Source organism: Balaenoptera borealis (genome assembly GCF_965194805.1).
Source record: "Balaenoptera borealis genome assembly, chromosome: 2".
Taxonomy (NCBI): domain Eukaryota; kingdom Metazoa; phylum Chordata; class Mammalia; order Artiodactyla; family Balaenopteridae; genus Balaenoptera; species Balaenoptera borealis.
In genome coordinates, this window is record NC_138867.1 from 175,034,458 (window position 1) to 175,050,503 (window position 16,046).

General features: G+C 39.6%; 1 pseudogene across 1 annotated transcript; it reads left to right on the forward strand.

The window, feature by feature from the left end:
* The first annotated feature begins 4,627 nt into the window (after nt 1–4,627).
* LOC309623097 (ETS domain-containing protein Elk-4 pseudogene) lies at nt 4,628–9,715 on the forward strand (annotated as a pseudogene). The gene is made up of 3 exons (XR_014249956.1): nt 4,628–4,764; nt 4,808–6,742; nt 7,745–9,715. The product of XR_014249956.1 is annotated as an ETS domain-containing protein Elk-4 pseudogene (transcript).
* The last annotated feature ends 6,331 nt before the right edge of the window (nt 9,716–16,046 follow it).

The following is a 16,046-nucleotide window of genomic DNA, read 5'->3' on the forward strand; positions in this document are numbered from 1 at the left end:
CCAACCTCCCAATTTATCCCTCCCTATTTATCTCCTGGTAACCATAAGTTTGCTTTCTACATCCTCGACTCTACCTCTGTCCTGCAAACAAGTTCATTTGCACCCCTTTTCTAGACTCCGTATATAAACAACATCACATGACATCCAACCTTCTCTGTCTGATCCACAGCACTCAGCACAACAATCTCCAAGTCCATCCATGTCACTGCAAATGACATTATTTTGTTCTTTTGTATGGCTGAGTAATATTCCACTGTATTTATGTACCATATCTTCTTTATCCATTCCTCTGTTGATGGACATTTAGGTTTCTTCCAAGTCCTGGCTATTGTAAATGTAAATAATGTTGCAATGAACATTGGGGTGCATATATCTTTTCGAATTATGGTTTTCTCTGGATATATGCCTAGGAGTGGAATTGCTGGGTCATATGGTAGTTCTATTTTTAGATATTTAAGGAACTTCCATACTGTTCTCCATAGTGGCTGTATCAATTTACATTCTCACCAACAGTGTAGGGGGTGTTCCCTTTTCTCCACACCCTCTCCAGCATTTACTGTTTGTAGATTTTTTGATGATGGGCATTCTGACCCATGTGAGGTGATACCTCCTCGTAGTTTTAATTTGCATTTCTCTAATAATTAGTGATGTTGAGCATCTTTTCATGTGCTTTTTGGCCAACTCTATGTCTTCTTTGGAGAAATGTCTATTTAGATCTTCCTCCCATTTTTTGATTGAGTTGTTTGTTTTTTTGATATTGAGCTGTATGTGCTGTTTGTATATTTGGGAGATTAATCCCTTGTCGGTTGCTTCATTTGCAAATCTTTTCTCCCATTCTGAGGGTTATATTTTGTGTTTGTTTATGGTTTCCTTTGCTGTGCAAAACTTTAAGTTTAACTAGATCCCATTTGTTTATTTTTGTTTTTATTTTCATTACTCTAGGAGGTGGATCAAAAGAGATCTTGCTGGGATTTATGTCAAAAAGTGTTCTGCCTATGAGTTTTATAGTATCCGGCCTTACCTTTAGGTTTTTAATCCATTTTGAGTTTATTTTTATGTATGGTGCTAGGGAGTGTTCTAATTTCATTCTTATAGATAATTTGGACAATTAATAATTTTGTGCTTCAAAGGAAACTATCAAGAAAGTGGAAATATCCTTTGGAATCCTTGTGTGATATTGCTTGGAATATAAAATTGTATTGATGGTATAAAAAAAAATGGCAATTCCTCAAAAAATTGCAAACTGAGTCACTATCTGATCTAGCAATCCTACTTCTGTCAATTGAAGTAGAATTGAAAGCAGTGACTCAAACAGGTATGCCAAAACAGATATATATGTTCATTTCACATTATTCATAGTAGCCATAGGTGGAAGCAACTCAAGTGTCCATCAACAGTTGAATAGACAAAAAAAATACGGTGCATACATACATCAGAGTATTATTTAGCTTTAAAAAGAAAGCAAATTTGACTCTTGCTACAACATAGATGAACCTTAGGACATTATGCTAGCTGAAATTAGTCTGACAAAAAAGGTCAAACACTGTATGATTCCATTGGTATGAGGTACCTACAGTAGCTAAATTCCTAGAGACAAAAAGTGGAATGGTTTTCTCCATTGTATATATGTACCACATCTTCTGTATCCATTCACCTGTCGATGGACTTTTAGGTTGCTTCCATGTCATGGCTATTGTAAACAGCACTGCAGTGACCATTGGGGTGCATGTATCCTTTCAAACCATGGTTTTCTCTGGATATATGCCCAGGAGTGCAATTGCTGGACCATATCGTAGCTATGTTTTTAGTTTTTTAAGGAACCTCCATACATACTGTTTTCCATAACGGGTACAGCAATTTACATTCCCACCAACAACCCCTTTTCTCCCCACCCTCTCCATCATTTATTGTTTTTTTGTTTTTGTTTGTTTTTTTTCTCTAATGATGGAATACTCTCAAAAGGGAGAGCTTAAAGCACCTTGTGAATTATTTATTTTATTTTATTTTTTTCAAATTCTTTTCCCATTTAGGTTGTTACATAATATTGAGCAGAGTTCCCTGTGCTATACAGTAGGTCCTTGTTGGTCATCCATTTTATTTATTTATTTTTCAAATATTTATTTATTTATTTATTTGTCCGTGCCTGGTCTTAGTTGCAGCATGCGGGATCTTCAGTTCTGGCATGCAGAATTTTTAGGTGCGGCGTGTGAACTCTTAGTTGCGGCATGTGGGATCTAGTTCCCTGACCAGGGATCGAACCCAGGCTTCTTGCACTGGGAGTGTGGAGTCTTAGCCACTGGACCACCAGGGAAGGCCCTGGTTATCCATTTAAAATATAGTAGTGTGTACATGTAAATCCCAAACTCCCTAGGTATCCCTCCCCCTCTCCCCTCTGGTAACCATAAGTTTGTTCTCTAAGTTTGTGATTCTGTTTCTGTTTTGTAAATAAGTTCATTTGTATCTTTTTTTTTTTTGATTCCACATATAAGTGATATCATACGATATTTGTCTTTCTCTGACTTCACTCAGTATGATATCTAGGCCCATCCATGTTGCTACAAATGGCATTATTTCATTCTTTTTAATGGCTGAGTAATATTCCATTGTATATATGTACCACTTCTTTTTATCCATTCATCTGTCATCCATCATTTATTGTTTGTAGACTTTCTGATGGTGGCCATTCTGACTGGTGTGAGGTGATATCTCACTGTAGTTTTGATTTGCATTTCTCTAATAATTAGCGATGTTAAGCATTTTTTCACGTGTCTCTTGGCCATCTGTATGTCTTCTTTGGAGAATTGTCTATTTAGGTCTTCTGCCCATTTTTTGATTGGGTTGTTTGTTTTTTTAATATTGAGCTGCATGAGCTGTTTGTAGATTCTGGAGATTAATTCCTTTTCGGTCACATTATTTGCAAATATTTTTCCCATTCTGTGGATTGTCTTTTTGTTTTGTTTATGGTTTCTTTGCTGTGCAAAACTCTTGGCTTACTATAGCCCTCCCAACTTCCTTTTCCCTTCTTTAAAAGAATGCTCCTCTCCTTGCTGCAGGGGAACTTGCATGCCAAGGTTGCTGACCGCAAATTACAATTCTTTGCTAATCTTGGATAAACACATATTTTTCTGGAGAAATAATTGGCATCCTATTTGTTTATGTCAACATGGGTATAGAGTTTGGTTTTGAAAGGTGAAAATAGTTCTGCAGATTGGTTTCCCAATGTCAATGTATTTCATACTACTGAACTACACACTTAAAATGGTGAAAATGTAAATTTTATGGTATGTGTATATTATCAAAATTAAAAGTAAACTTTTAAGGCAAGACAGTGAACACAACCCTTAGAATGGAAGAAAATTTTGCAAATCATATATTTAAAAAAGAACATATTGAAAATATCTAGAGACTTCTTATAAGTTAGTTATAAAAATTCAATTAACTCAATATTAAATGTGACAAGCATCTGAAGTCACATTTTTCCAAGTAAAATATACAAATGATCAAGGGCATATGAAAAGATTCTGGCCATTATTAATCATCAAGGAGATGCAAATCAAAACCACAATGAGATTCCATGTCACAAAAACTAGGATGGCTAAAATCAAAAAGTGAGGTAATAATTTTATCCAGGATAGATGGAGAAATTTGAACTCTCATACAGGTTGGAATGAAGACAAAATAGCGAAGCCTCTCTGGAAGAAGTTCTGGGAGTTCCTCCAATATTAAACCTAGAGTTATCATATGACCCATCAATCCCACTCCTAGGTATATGCCCAAGAATATGAAAATACATATTTGGCCAAAATTTATACATGAATTTTAGAGTAATGTGATTCATAGTAGCCAAAAGGTAGAAACATCTAAAGTTCCACTAACAGATGAATAGGTAAACAATGTGTTTTACCCAATCAATAAAATGTTATTCTGATGTAAAATGAAGGAAATATTGATTTATAATTTTCCCTTGAAAAAATCATGCTGAGTCAATCAAAAGACCATATACTATAGAATTCTTTTCATATGAAAGACCAGGATGGAGAAAAAGAAAGCAGATTAGTGGTTTTCTAAGGCCGGGGATTGGAGGAGGAAGATGGGAAGATTAGCGGTGACAGCTATAGAGTAGAAGAGTTTCTTTTTGAAGAGAGAAAATCTTCAAAAATTGACTGTGGTGATGAATGCATGTATCTACAAATATACTAAAAGCATGAAAATGTATACTTAATGGGTGCCTTCCACAGTATGTGCCATACATTTCAATAAAGTTGTTCAAATAAATCAATGCATGAAGTGTTTTGCAATGGAAGAGTTTTGCAATGCAGCCTCCTGGGAGTATAAGAATTTCCAGGTTAATTAATATCCATCACTTCACTTAGTTATCTTCTTTTTTTTTTTTTTTAATTTATTTATTTCGCTGTGCTGGGTCTTAGTTGCAGCATGGGGGATCGTCCATCTTCCTTGCAGCATGCGGGCTCTTTTAGTTCCGGCACGCAAACTCTTAGTTGCAGCATGTGGTATCTAGTTCCCTGACCAGGGATGAAAGCCGGGCCCCTGCTTTGGGAGTGCGGAGTTTTACCACTGGACCACCAGGGAAGTCCCAATTATCTTTATTTTTGTTTGTGTGGTCGGTATGCTTAAGATCCACTCTCTTAGCAGGCATGGCGACTGGCAGGCCCGGCTGTGGCAACTAATGGCTTGGCTGCCGCCGCCTTCTCCGGCTCCGCCACAGGGTCGCAGTGGCCGCGGTGCTGGCCTCGAGTTTCCAGCGTGAGGAGGTGGCCGGTGGAGAGAGGCCTCATGTTTGAGGCAGAGACCCTGAGGCAGCCCCACACGTGGCCTCCTTCACTGCCCTGGACAGTGCCATCACCCTGTGGCAGTTCCTCCTTCAGCTCCTAAAGGAGCCTCAGAACGATCACATGATCTGCTGGACCTCTAATGACGGGGAGTTCAAGCATTTGCGGGCAGAAGAGGTGGCTCGTCTCTGAAGGATTCAAAAGAACAAGCCTAATATGAATTATGACAAACACAGCCGATCCCTCAGATACTATTATATGAAGAATATCATTGAAAACGTGAGGGATCAGAAGTTTGTCTACAAGTTTGTCTCGCACCCAGAGATTTTCAACACGGTTCCTATGCCAGCGGGCAGGCTTGAGGGAGACTGAAGCTTTACGCATCAGTGAAGTCAGCAGCGAGAGATCCACAGATGAGGAGAATGGAGGGAAAAAGAAGCCACCGCAGCCTGGTGCCAAGACCCCTAGCTGCAGTGACTACAGATGCTCTGGCTTATATTCTTCATTTACCCTCAGATCTTTGAATTCCTCCAATAGGAAGCTTTTCAAATCTATAAAGGTTGAGAATCCAGCTGAGAAATTGGCAGAGAAAAAAATCCCCTCAGGAGCCAACACCATCTGTTACCAAATTTGTAACATCTTCCAAAAAGCCACCAGTTGAACTTCTTGCTGCCACCAGTTCAACTGACTCAAGTATTTCTCCATCTTCCAAAGAAACTACCCAAGCGCTGGAGACTTTGCCTTCTCCCAAACTGCCTTCGCTAGAAGCATCAACTTCTGCATCCAGTGCAACTGCCGCTTTTACCACCACACCTCCTATTTCGTCCATTTGCCCTTTTCAGGAACCTCCTAGAACACCTTCACTCCCACTGAGTTCCAGCCCAGACATGGACCCAGACATGGACGCAGACATGGAGCCTAAAGACCAGGATTCAGCTTTGCCAGAAAACAACAACACAAATAATTCATCAAGGTCCAAGAAACCCAAAGGGTTAGAGCTAGCACCGACCATCATGATCACAGGCAGCGATCCAAGTCCACTGATTATTACGCTAGCACTATTTTCACATACACCCTTCTTGACTCTGTGTCCCTTGGTCTCCAGTATCCACTTTTGGAGTACTCTCAGCCTTGTTGCTCCCCTAAGTCCAGCCAGACTGCAAGGTACTAACACACGTTTCCAGTTTCCTTCTGTGCTGAACAGTCATGGGCTGTTCACTCTGTCTAGCCTGTATGGACCTTCCACCCCTGGCCCATTTTCCACAGATCTACAGAAAACAACCTATGCACTTGTGGAATGGGAGAAACAAGGAACAAACAGAGAGACATTGAACATGAATATATTTAAAGTGTGCAATTGATACTTCCACAATGATGATAATGGTCTATTGTGATTTCTGCCATTCCCCATTAAAATGCTTTTTTTAGGGTTCCCTTAAAAAAAAAAGATCCACTCTCTTCGTAAATTGCAATTATACAATACAGTATAAGTGTATCAGATCATCATGTTTTAATCTTTAAATGCAGTTTTATTAGTTAGTTATACTTCAATAAACCTGAGAGGAGGCAGGAAGACTTGTAAGGTATTTTCCAATTTTCAGTACAACTTATTGTTTTTCTTCTATCAGTGGAAATAGGAATACAATTGCCTTGAATGCTGACATTTCAAGGTTTTCTAGGCACACCGGGAACACTGATCTAAAATAAATTTCCTTCCAGTGTAAAATGTACAGCTCAAAAGTTAATGCACACACCTCACAGCTTGTGGTTTGACTGAGATTTGTTCTGGCACCCAGCTAGGGCTGAGTGATTCAGACCTCCTACCAGAGCCAAGTGCTCTGGGATTCTTTAGCTTAAGTACCTAATGAGTGGGGATGGGGAGGGATGGGTGGAAGGTTCAGCGCTGTCAAGGCGCAAAGATGAAACTGGAGCCAGCCTCTTTATTACAAACGGTGAGTTCACATCTAAGTGTCTGCCTTTCTTAACAAGAAGCACAGTTCCATGCCAGGCAATCCCAGGCCAGGGAAAAGTTCTGTTACAAACCTTAAGTGCCAGGCGGGGACGGATTCAATCCCAGCGGCGCTAAGTGATTCTGCTGAGTCAGGCTTCCTCTCGCAGGTTGTCACTCAGGTACGAGGGGGCGGGGTATTGGGAATCTGTCCAAGCGGGAGGCCGCTGAGGCAGGTGGGTGGGGCGATGCTCCGCACAGGCGTGGATGTCCTTTTTTTCTCCAATTGCGCCTAGACAGAACTTTTCCCTGGCCTGGGATTGCCTGTGATAAGAGGATGGCCTAGGCCAGTCCTGCCTGGAAGAAGAGGGTCTTATGTCCTCCAGGGATCAAGGGCTTGGTGGAAGGTTGTGTGGCCAGGCATGGAACTGACCCGCAGAATAGCTCTTAGCAGGGCTGGCAAGAATTCATGAAATTTCCAGGGCGCTCCCCGCCTTCCCAAAGTCAGTTTCCCTTCTCCGATTCACATCATTTATCAACTATTCGTCTCCCGTGGTGTATTTTAAACACACCCGGTATTTTAATTGTTTATCCTGTTTGCGCAGAGTCGTGGATTGCATTGGGGAGGGGGGCGGTCTGTGGATGTTTTACACGAGCGGAAAGCCGAGAATAACCACTTGCAAGTAGGTGTATGAAATCCCTTCTCCTCCCAATTTTTTTTTCTTGAAAGAGACATCCTATGGGAAGTCCTTTTGTGGAGGGTTGTTTTTTTTTTTTAAACTTTTCTGGACGAGCTAATCTGTGACCACTGCCCATCTCTGGGTTAGTCCCCTTCAAAAGGTTTACTCACTTATTTAAATTTCTTTTTTCAATAGTGTAAAATGTACTTAATTAATAGAGCTTGAAAGACCGTATAAAATATTTCCAAAGAGGCAAGAAGGGTAAATTTCAGGGGAAAAAAAAATCCAGTGTTACATTACAGTTGTTAAGAATTTTTATTTCACAGGCTTCCCTGGTGGCGCAGTGGTTAAGAATCCATCTGCCAATGCAGGGGACATGGGTTCAAGCCCTGGTCCAGGAAAATCCCACATGCCGCGGGGCAACTAAGCCCGTGTGCCACAACTACTGAGCCTGTGCTCTAGAGCCCACGAGCACAACTACTGAGCCCACGTGCCACAACTACTGAAGCCTGCGCGCCCTAGAGCCCATGCTCCGCAGCAAGAGAAGCCACCGCAATAAGAAGCCTGCGCACTGCAACGAGGAGTAGCCCCCGCTCGCCGCAACTAAAGCCCGTGCCCAGCCACGAAGACCCAACGCAGCCTAAATAAATAAATAAATAAAATAATAAAATAAATAAATTTATTTAAAAAAAGAATTTTTATTTCACTTTTTTTCATTCCCTAGTGAGTATGGTAAGTTCTTTTGGACTCTCCTTTACTTTTGGTTGATTTCAAATGAAATGCCAGGATTTAGACTTGGAGACAAAAAGTATTCAAGTGTGATTACTTATGTACTAATTAAACTTGCCTTGGAATTAATTGACTGACTTATTTTTTTCTGAAAGGAATAGATACTTGGGGTATTCTGGGTGAACTAGTAAAAGTGGCTGAGAATTTTCTTCTTTCATTTCCACGTACACATGGGGTTTGAGTGATTTTGCTGAACTGTCCAAACAGGGTTTGTGTATTTAAATGATCACTGGCGCTTACCGTAAAGACTTGTTCTACTATCACCACACTAATTTTAAGACATTTCCATCACTCCCAAAATGAACCTCATGTCCATTAGCAGTAACTCTCCCTTCTCATCCCGAGGCCTAGGAAATCACTAATCAATTTTCTGATTTTATATATTTGCCTTTCTGGGTATCTCACATAAAATATCAGTGGTGGTCAAGAGCGGCTGTAGTGCTCTTGAGAGCAGAGCCTGAAGTTTGTATCCTCAAACTAAGGCCCCCTTTGAGCCTGCACAGGGAAGTGGATCTTCCTGGACATCCTCCCCCTGCCCAGTCCTACCTGCTCACACCCACCAATGGTAGTCCTTATACTGTGAGAAGCTGCAGAGCCCTGAAATCTGGGGATGCAAGTGCACCAGGGTGTGGGGATGATGCCCTTTCAGGGTGGTACTTGTGATTTCCTTTAGCCTAGACATTTTAAATGTTGTATTTGAGCGTTGCCCCATGATATAGGTGCACTCAGAGTGTAATTTGTGCCCATTGAGAAGTCTGTGAGGATGAGTATTCTGTCCTGTGGACAAAGGGTTTATGAATATGGGAGTCCATTTGGATCAGAACCTTACCCTGAATCAGGCTTGGAGTTTCCTGACTTGTGATCATGGAAGCCTGGGGTAGGGAGAGCTTCCCTGCCCACAGGACTGGGGAGGGTTTGTGGAGCTCCCAGAGTTTATTTTTGTGGGTGCTCAGGTATCCCTGCCCTCACTGAGGGACTGACCCTCTACAGGACTTTTATCTCAACGGGACTTATCTAGACTCTCAAGTCTGGAAAGATAGTCAACTTTCTGAATGTGGGCTTTTCTTCCAAACTGTAGGGAACACAGGCTGCTTACCTGTTTTGATTCTAATACTTGTGTTTCTTTTCTTAGATTCCTTTATCCATTGAGGATTACAGCCCTTTGATTCTAATTTCCATTAACACTTGGGCTTTTAAAATTTATGTTGATTGACAGATACCATCTAAGGCAAGAAAAATGTGCAGTCAAGTAGAATTTTTGTTTCATTTAGACAAGGGGACCTCAAGACATGAGATGGGTGTACTTAAGTCTCAGGTGCTTTCCCATTTTTAGGTCAGCGTTTGTAAGTGCCTGTTGCCTAGATAATTTTGACAATTAAAAGGCCCCTACTCTTCCTAAAGGAAATGAATTTCTATTTTAATGGATGTGGGGAAAAATACAATTTAATTCTATTTTAATTGATAGGAAATCACCTCCAAGTTTATGTAAATCTTTCAAATTCCTAGTCCATTTAAAGGTTAAATTGCAAACCTCTAATGTAGTGTAATATGCTCCTTATTTCTGAAAATATTTCCAATGTTACTATAAAGGAGGGAGAGAAAAGCAATAATGTCCCTTGTCCTTTTAGTTAGGAAGGGAGTTTTTATTTTTTTGGTTTGCAGTTTTATATCCATAACTGTTTAAAGGATCAAATCTTGCAGTGGTTTTCTATGTAGAATATTTAAAATTAAATTCCTGAGGGAAGAAATTAACTTAAGAAGACTCCCTGCCCACAGTTGTTGCTGCACTCCTCTGCTCTGAACTCCATTTACCCCCACATAACCAGTTTTGATTAAGCCTTCATCATCCTTTTAGTGTTTCTTAATATACAAACAATCCAGTGCGAATGCCTGTTTCTCTTACAGTTTTTATTCTCGTAATGATTATTTGGGATCCACTTATTTGATGTTTGAGTACTGAGAGTTAAGCCTCACGATTACCTAGTGCTTGTTACCTGGACAGGTTGATTAGAAAGCCTGAAGGCTCCTGCTCTTTGAGCTGCTGTTTGCTGGGGAGATTTTGCTGTGCCCTGTTCTGCCCTGTGTTGCATTGCTGACCCCACCAAGCCTGGGTTGTATATAAGGAGGACTCCAAGTTGGCAGTTTCTGTTAGTTCCTTGTACTTTGGGAGCAGGAGTATGAGAATGGGGCCCTCCTTCCAGTGGTCCTGGGTTGATGTCTGAGCTGGAACCTATCTGTGTTTAGATTAAAGGTGTGACTGAGGCTGGGTTTGCCCAGACATTGTTGGGTGTGGGAGGACTGGGGGCTAGGAGGATGATATACCCTGTGACTAAGATGAGCCCAAAAGATAGTCACTACTATAAAAAGAGCAGTTACTTCAGAGAAAGTGAAAGAGAAGAGACAGGGAAAGGCAGCCAGTAGGTGGTGAGCTTCCAGAAGGCTCACCAAGGGCGGGGGAGGAGGGGGGTAAGCTGGAAAAAAAAAAAGTAGGCTCACCAAAACTTTTAAGTAACTCTGAGGCGCTTGCCCCTTCATCTATTGCAACAAGGATCCGTACCCTCTGGGTTATGCTGGACAACACCCACTGTCTCAGTTTGGCACAGCAAAGGGGTTAGTTCAAACCCAACTTAAACTCGGGTTTCTTAAGTTGTGTAAAGCTATCAGGGCCGTGGAGGGGGCCTCTAACCTTCTGGGCAGTGATTGGAGGCTCTCTGAGGAGGGATTTAAGTTGGCCATAGGCTTCTGATGCAAGGCACTGCCCAAGGTCCTACATTAATATGCCAGTAAATCTGCAATTATCCCCCTGGTACTGGGATCTCTTAAAACTAGAGGCTGCCACTGAGATGCCTGTTATGGCTTTGGTACTGGAAAGAGCACCCCAGCATGTCAGCTCGGCTACTGACAACTGTTTGTGATATGATGTAGCCAAACCTCGGCTGGATTATGCCTTCCGTTGGAGAGATGACATTTCTTTCTTCAGTCCTTTGAAAGATGCTGTGGTGCTGGAGAAGCCACCCTTCTCCAACACCTTGGTTGCCTGGATAGTTTCTTGGGATTAACTGAATGCACAGATCTGGGGATTGCATAGACTAAGAATGACAATACACCCTGGTACATAATGGAGCTCAGTGGAGAACTGGTGCCCTTCATCCCTTAATTGGGACATCCTTGATGGAGAACCAAACACAGTGGTCCCTACATCTAACCAAACATCAGGCAGTCATCAGGATGAGTTGTAATGCGTCAGTCCTCTTTTTTTTTTTAAATAAACTTCATCTCTTTTGGAGCAGTTTTGAGTTTTAAATCTTGTATGACTGGTCCATTTGTTACAGTTGCTGAACCCATACTGATGCATTAAGGAGCAAAGATTACATTAGCATGGAGTTTTTGTGTTACACGATGTGTGGATTTGGCAAATGTTTAATAACACGTATTCATTTCTGCACTTCCTCTCTGCCACACTTATTGATTCATCTCTACCTCTAATCCCTAAATCCTTCAGAAGCAAAGATCATTTTACTGTCTCGTGATTTTGTCTTTTCCAGAACGTCATATACTTGGAATCAAACAGTATATAGCTTTGTCAGATTGGCTTCTTTCACTTAGCAATATACTTTTACTCTTCCTCTATGTGTTTTCATAGCTTGATACCTCATTTCTTTTCATCAGTGAACAGTACTTCATCCTAAGGATATACCACTGATTATTTATTTGACTCTTGAAAGATATCTTGCTTACCTCTAACTCATGCCTGTTATGAATAAAGCCCCTACAGGTATTTGTGTATGGGTTTTGTGTGAACATAAGAGTCTAACTCATTTGGACAAATAACGAGGAGTGTGATTGCTGGATCTTACTATACATAGTAAGAGTATATTTTGTTTTGAAAGAAAGCTCCTGTCTTTCATTGTAGAAGTACCAAATTCCATTCCCCCCAGCAGTGAATGTGGATTATCTTCACATCTTCACTAATATTTGGTGTTCTGAGTGTTTTGTGTTTTATGCATTAAATAAGTGTGTAGTGATATCTTGTTGTTTTATTTGCAATTTCCCATAGATATTTGAGGTTGAGCATGTTTTCATATTTCTTATTTCCTTTCTGTATTTTATTTTTTTTGGAGAGCTGTTTGTTTAGATCTTTTCCCCATTTTTAATTGGGTTGTTTGTCTTCTTACTGTTTTTGTTTTTTGTTTTGGGGGGGTTTTTTTGGCCTCACAGCATGTGGGATCTTCGTTCCCCGACCAGGGATCTAACCAGTGCTCCCAGCAGTGGAAGTGTGGAGACTTAACCAGTGGAAATCCCTTCCTGGAAATCCCTCTTCTTACTGTTGAGTTTTAATAGTTCTTTAGATATTTTGAATACCAGTCATTTATCACGTAGGTGTTTTGCAAGGATTTTCTGCTGTTCTGTGACTTGTCTTTTCATTCTCTTAACACTGTCTTTCTCAGAAGAGATGTTTTTCATTTTAATGAAGTGAAATTATACTTTTTTTCTTTTACAAACCTTGTGTTTGTTGTTATATTTGAAAATTCATCACCCAGCCCAAGAGGACCTATATATCCTTCTATGATATTTTCCAGGAGTTTATTACTTTTGCATTTTACACTTAGATCTGTGATGTGTTTTGAGGTTCTTATGGTGAAATGTGTAAGTCCTGTGTCTACATTTTTGTGTGTGTGTGTGTTTGTATATGAATATCCGTAATTTCCAGCACTATTTGTTTAAAAGATTTTCTTTTCATTTGAATTGCTTTTCCTTCTTTGTCCAAGTTCAGTTTTGGTCTATAGGAAAACAATTAATTATCTTTCAATCTTGGGATATGTCTTCTTAACTCCAAGGGTTATCTGTTGTTGGAGAATCTTTCAGATGTTTCACAGAGATAACTATGTCCTAGAGAACAAATGTTTGAATTTACCTACAGGATTCATGAATGTGTTCTTGCTCAGGAAGTAGAAGTTCCCTCTGTACTTGTTTGTGATCATAAACGGGTGTTGGATTTTATCAAATCCTTTTTTATTTTCATATCCCCCACTGTTCCTTTCTGATATTAGTAATTTCTGTATTTTCTCCTAGTAATCTTGACTAGATGTTAATCAATGTTAATAATCTTCTCAGGGCTTCCCTGGTGGCGCAGTGGTTAAGAATCTGCCTGCCAATGCAGGGGACACAGGTTCAAGCCCTGGTCCGGGAAGATCCCACGTGCCGCGGAGCAACTAAGCCCATGCACCACAACTACTGAAGCCCACGCACCTAGAGCCGGTGCTCTGCAACAAGAGAAGCCACCACAGTGAGAAGCCCGTGCACCACAACGAAGAGTAGCCTCCGCTCGCTGTAACTAGAGAAAGCCCATGTGCAGCAACAAAGACCCAACGCAGCCAAAAAAAAAAAAAAAAAAAAAAAAAAAAAATCTCATAGAACTAGCTTAAAATTTTTTTTCTCCTTCAATTCTTCACAATTACATTAATTTTGTTTCTGATTTTTATAATTTTATTCTGCTTACTTTGTGGTTATATCCTCTTCTTCTTCTTTTTTCCTAAGGTAGATGCTTGCATTATTGTTTACCCATCTATTTTTTTACCAGTGTATTTGGTTGATGGCATAAATTTCACGGTAGGCACTGCTTTTGCTACATCTCATAATTTAGCTCAAAATAAATTTAATTTCTCGAGTCTTCTTCTTTAATTCTATGTATTATTTAGACATGTGTTGTGGAATCTCTACATAGTAGGGCGTTTTCCAACTCTCTTGCTGTTATTGATTGCTAGAGTAATGTTTTTGAGATCTAAGAGCATAGTTTGTATGATTTTTGTTCTTTCCAATTTGTTAAGGTATGTTTTATGTCTGAGAAAGTGTTCTGTCCTGTTGAATGTTCTATGTGAATTTGAGAAGAATGTGTATTCTGCTCTTGTTGTATTCCATAGATTACAATTAAATTGATTTGTTTCACAGTGCTTTTCAATTCAACTCTGTCTTCCCTGATTTTTGGCCTGCTGGAATTTACAGCTTTTGATAAGGGGGTGTTGATGTATTACCATAATAATGGATTCATGTATTTCTCCTGGCATTCTTCAGGTCTTGCCTTATGTATTTTGCCCCTTTATTGCCATGTATGTACAGATGAAGGATTATTATGACTTCTTGGAGAATGGACCTTTTTGTTATTCTGTAAAGTCCCTTTTTATCTCTGTGTTTTCCTTAGTCTGAAATCTGCCTTGTCTGAAATTCATATACCAATGCCAGCTTTCTTTTGATTAGTTTTGGCATGGTGCATTTTTCTCCATCCCTTTACTTTTCATTGACATGCATGTTTATATTTAAAACCAGCTTTTAGAGAAAACATATAATTGCAATTTTAAAATCTGCTGTTACTGTATTTCCCTTTCATTTGTATGCAGACCATTGATGATTGAAGTGATTAATATAGTTGGATTAATATCTACCACACCTTTTACTGCTTCTAATTGTTGCCCTTATTCTTTCGTTTGTTTTCTCTCTATTTTCTACCTTCTCTGGATTTAATTGAGCATTTTACCTGATTCTTCCTTTTTTCCTCTCTTAACCTATACCTTTTTAAAAACCTTTTTTAGTCATTGCCCTTGAGTTTTCAGTATACATTTAGAACTAACCCATGTCTTCTGCAACTTAACACTATACCTCTTCAATGGTTGTGCAGGTACATCATACCACACTATTCTCAATTCCCCTCCTCTGTCCCTTTTGACATGGCTGTCATTTATTTCATTTATTCACAAGGTTATCATTACCAGTGTCATTGTTGCTAATATTATTTTACACAAGTGTCATCTGTTTTATAAGAAATATAAAAGATGTTTGAAGAAGAAAGCAGATGTGGTAGATTGCAAAATTAATAACAAAAGGTACTTCGTTGATCATACTTTTCTTAAAAACAGCAATTGCTTGAAAAACTGTGGGACTTCCCTGGCAGTCCGGTGGTTAAGACTCCACGCTTCCACCGCAGGGGGCGCGGGTTTGATCCCTGGTGGGGGAACTAAGATCCCGTATGCTGCCTGGCATGGCTAAAAAACAAAACAAACAAACAAAAAACTATGTACATGTTCTAAGGGAACAACAGTCTGTAGACAATGCTGTGATACTGCATGTTCAGATGAACTTGCATTCATGCGAGCAACAAATTATAGAATTCCTTGTGGGATTCTTAAACCACAAGTAAACTACAGGTGGTCCCTGATTTACTGTGGTTCGACTCAACGATATTTCTACTTAATGATGGTGCAAGAGCAATATACATTCAGCAGAAACCGTACTTTGAATTTTGATATTTTCCCTGGCTAATGATGTGCAGTACAATCCATGAGCCTGGGCACCAACCCAGTCAGCCAGGAGGTCACATGGTAAACAGTCGATACACTTGCAACCATTCTGTTTTTTGCTTTCAATACAGTAGTTAATAAATTTAAAAAAAAAAAAAGATGTTTGCCTTTATTCCTTTTTGATTCCCCCTTCATCATTTCCATTTTTTTCTGATGAATTTTTAAATGTTTCTTTTCAAAGTAGGCACACTAATGACAAATTCCCTCAATTTTTGCCTCAGAATATTCTCATTTCTTCTTAATTTTTAAAAATAATTGCTGTTCATAACAATTCTAGGAGAGTGGTTTTTTAATTTTAAAACTTTAGATATTTCAATCTACTCTGGGGTTTTTTGTTGTTGTTGTTTTGGGTTTTTTTCCTGAAAAGAAGTCCAATTTGTTTCTAATCTTTTTTTCTCTATACCTAAAGTATGTCTTACCCTCTGGCTTCTTCCAATATATTCTCTTTGCCTTTGGCTTTTTTCTCTAGCTTGAATATGATATCCTT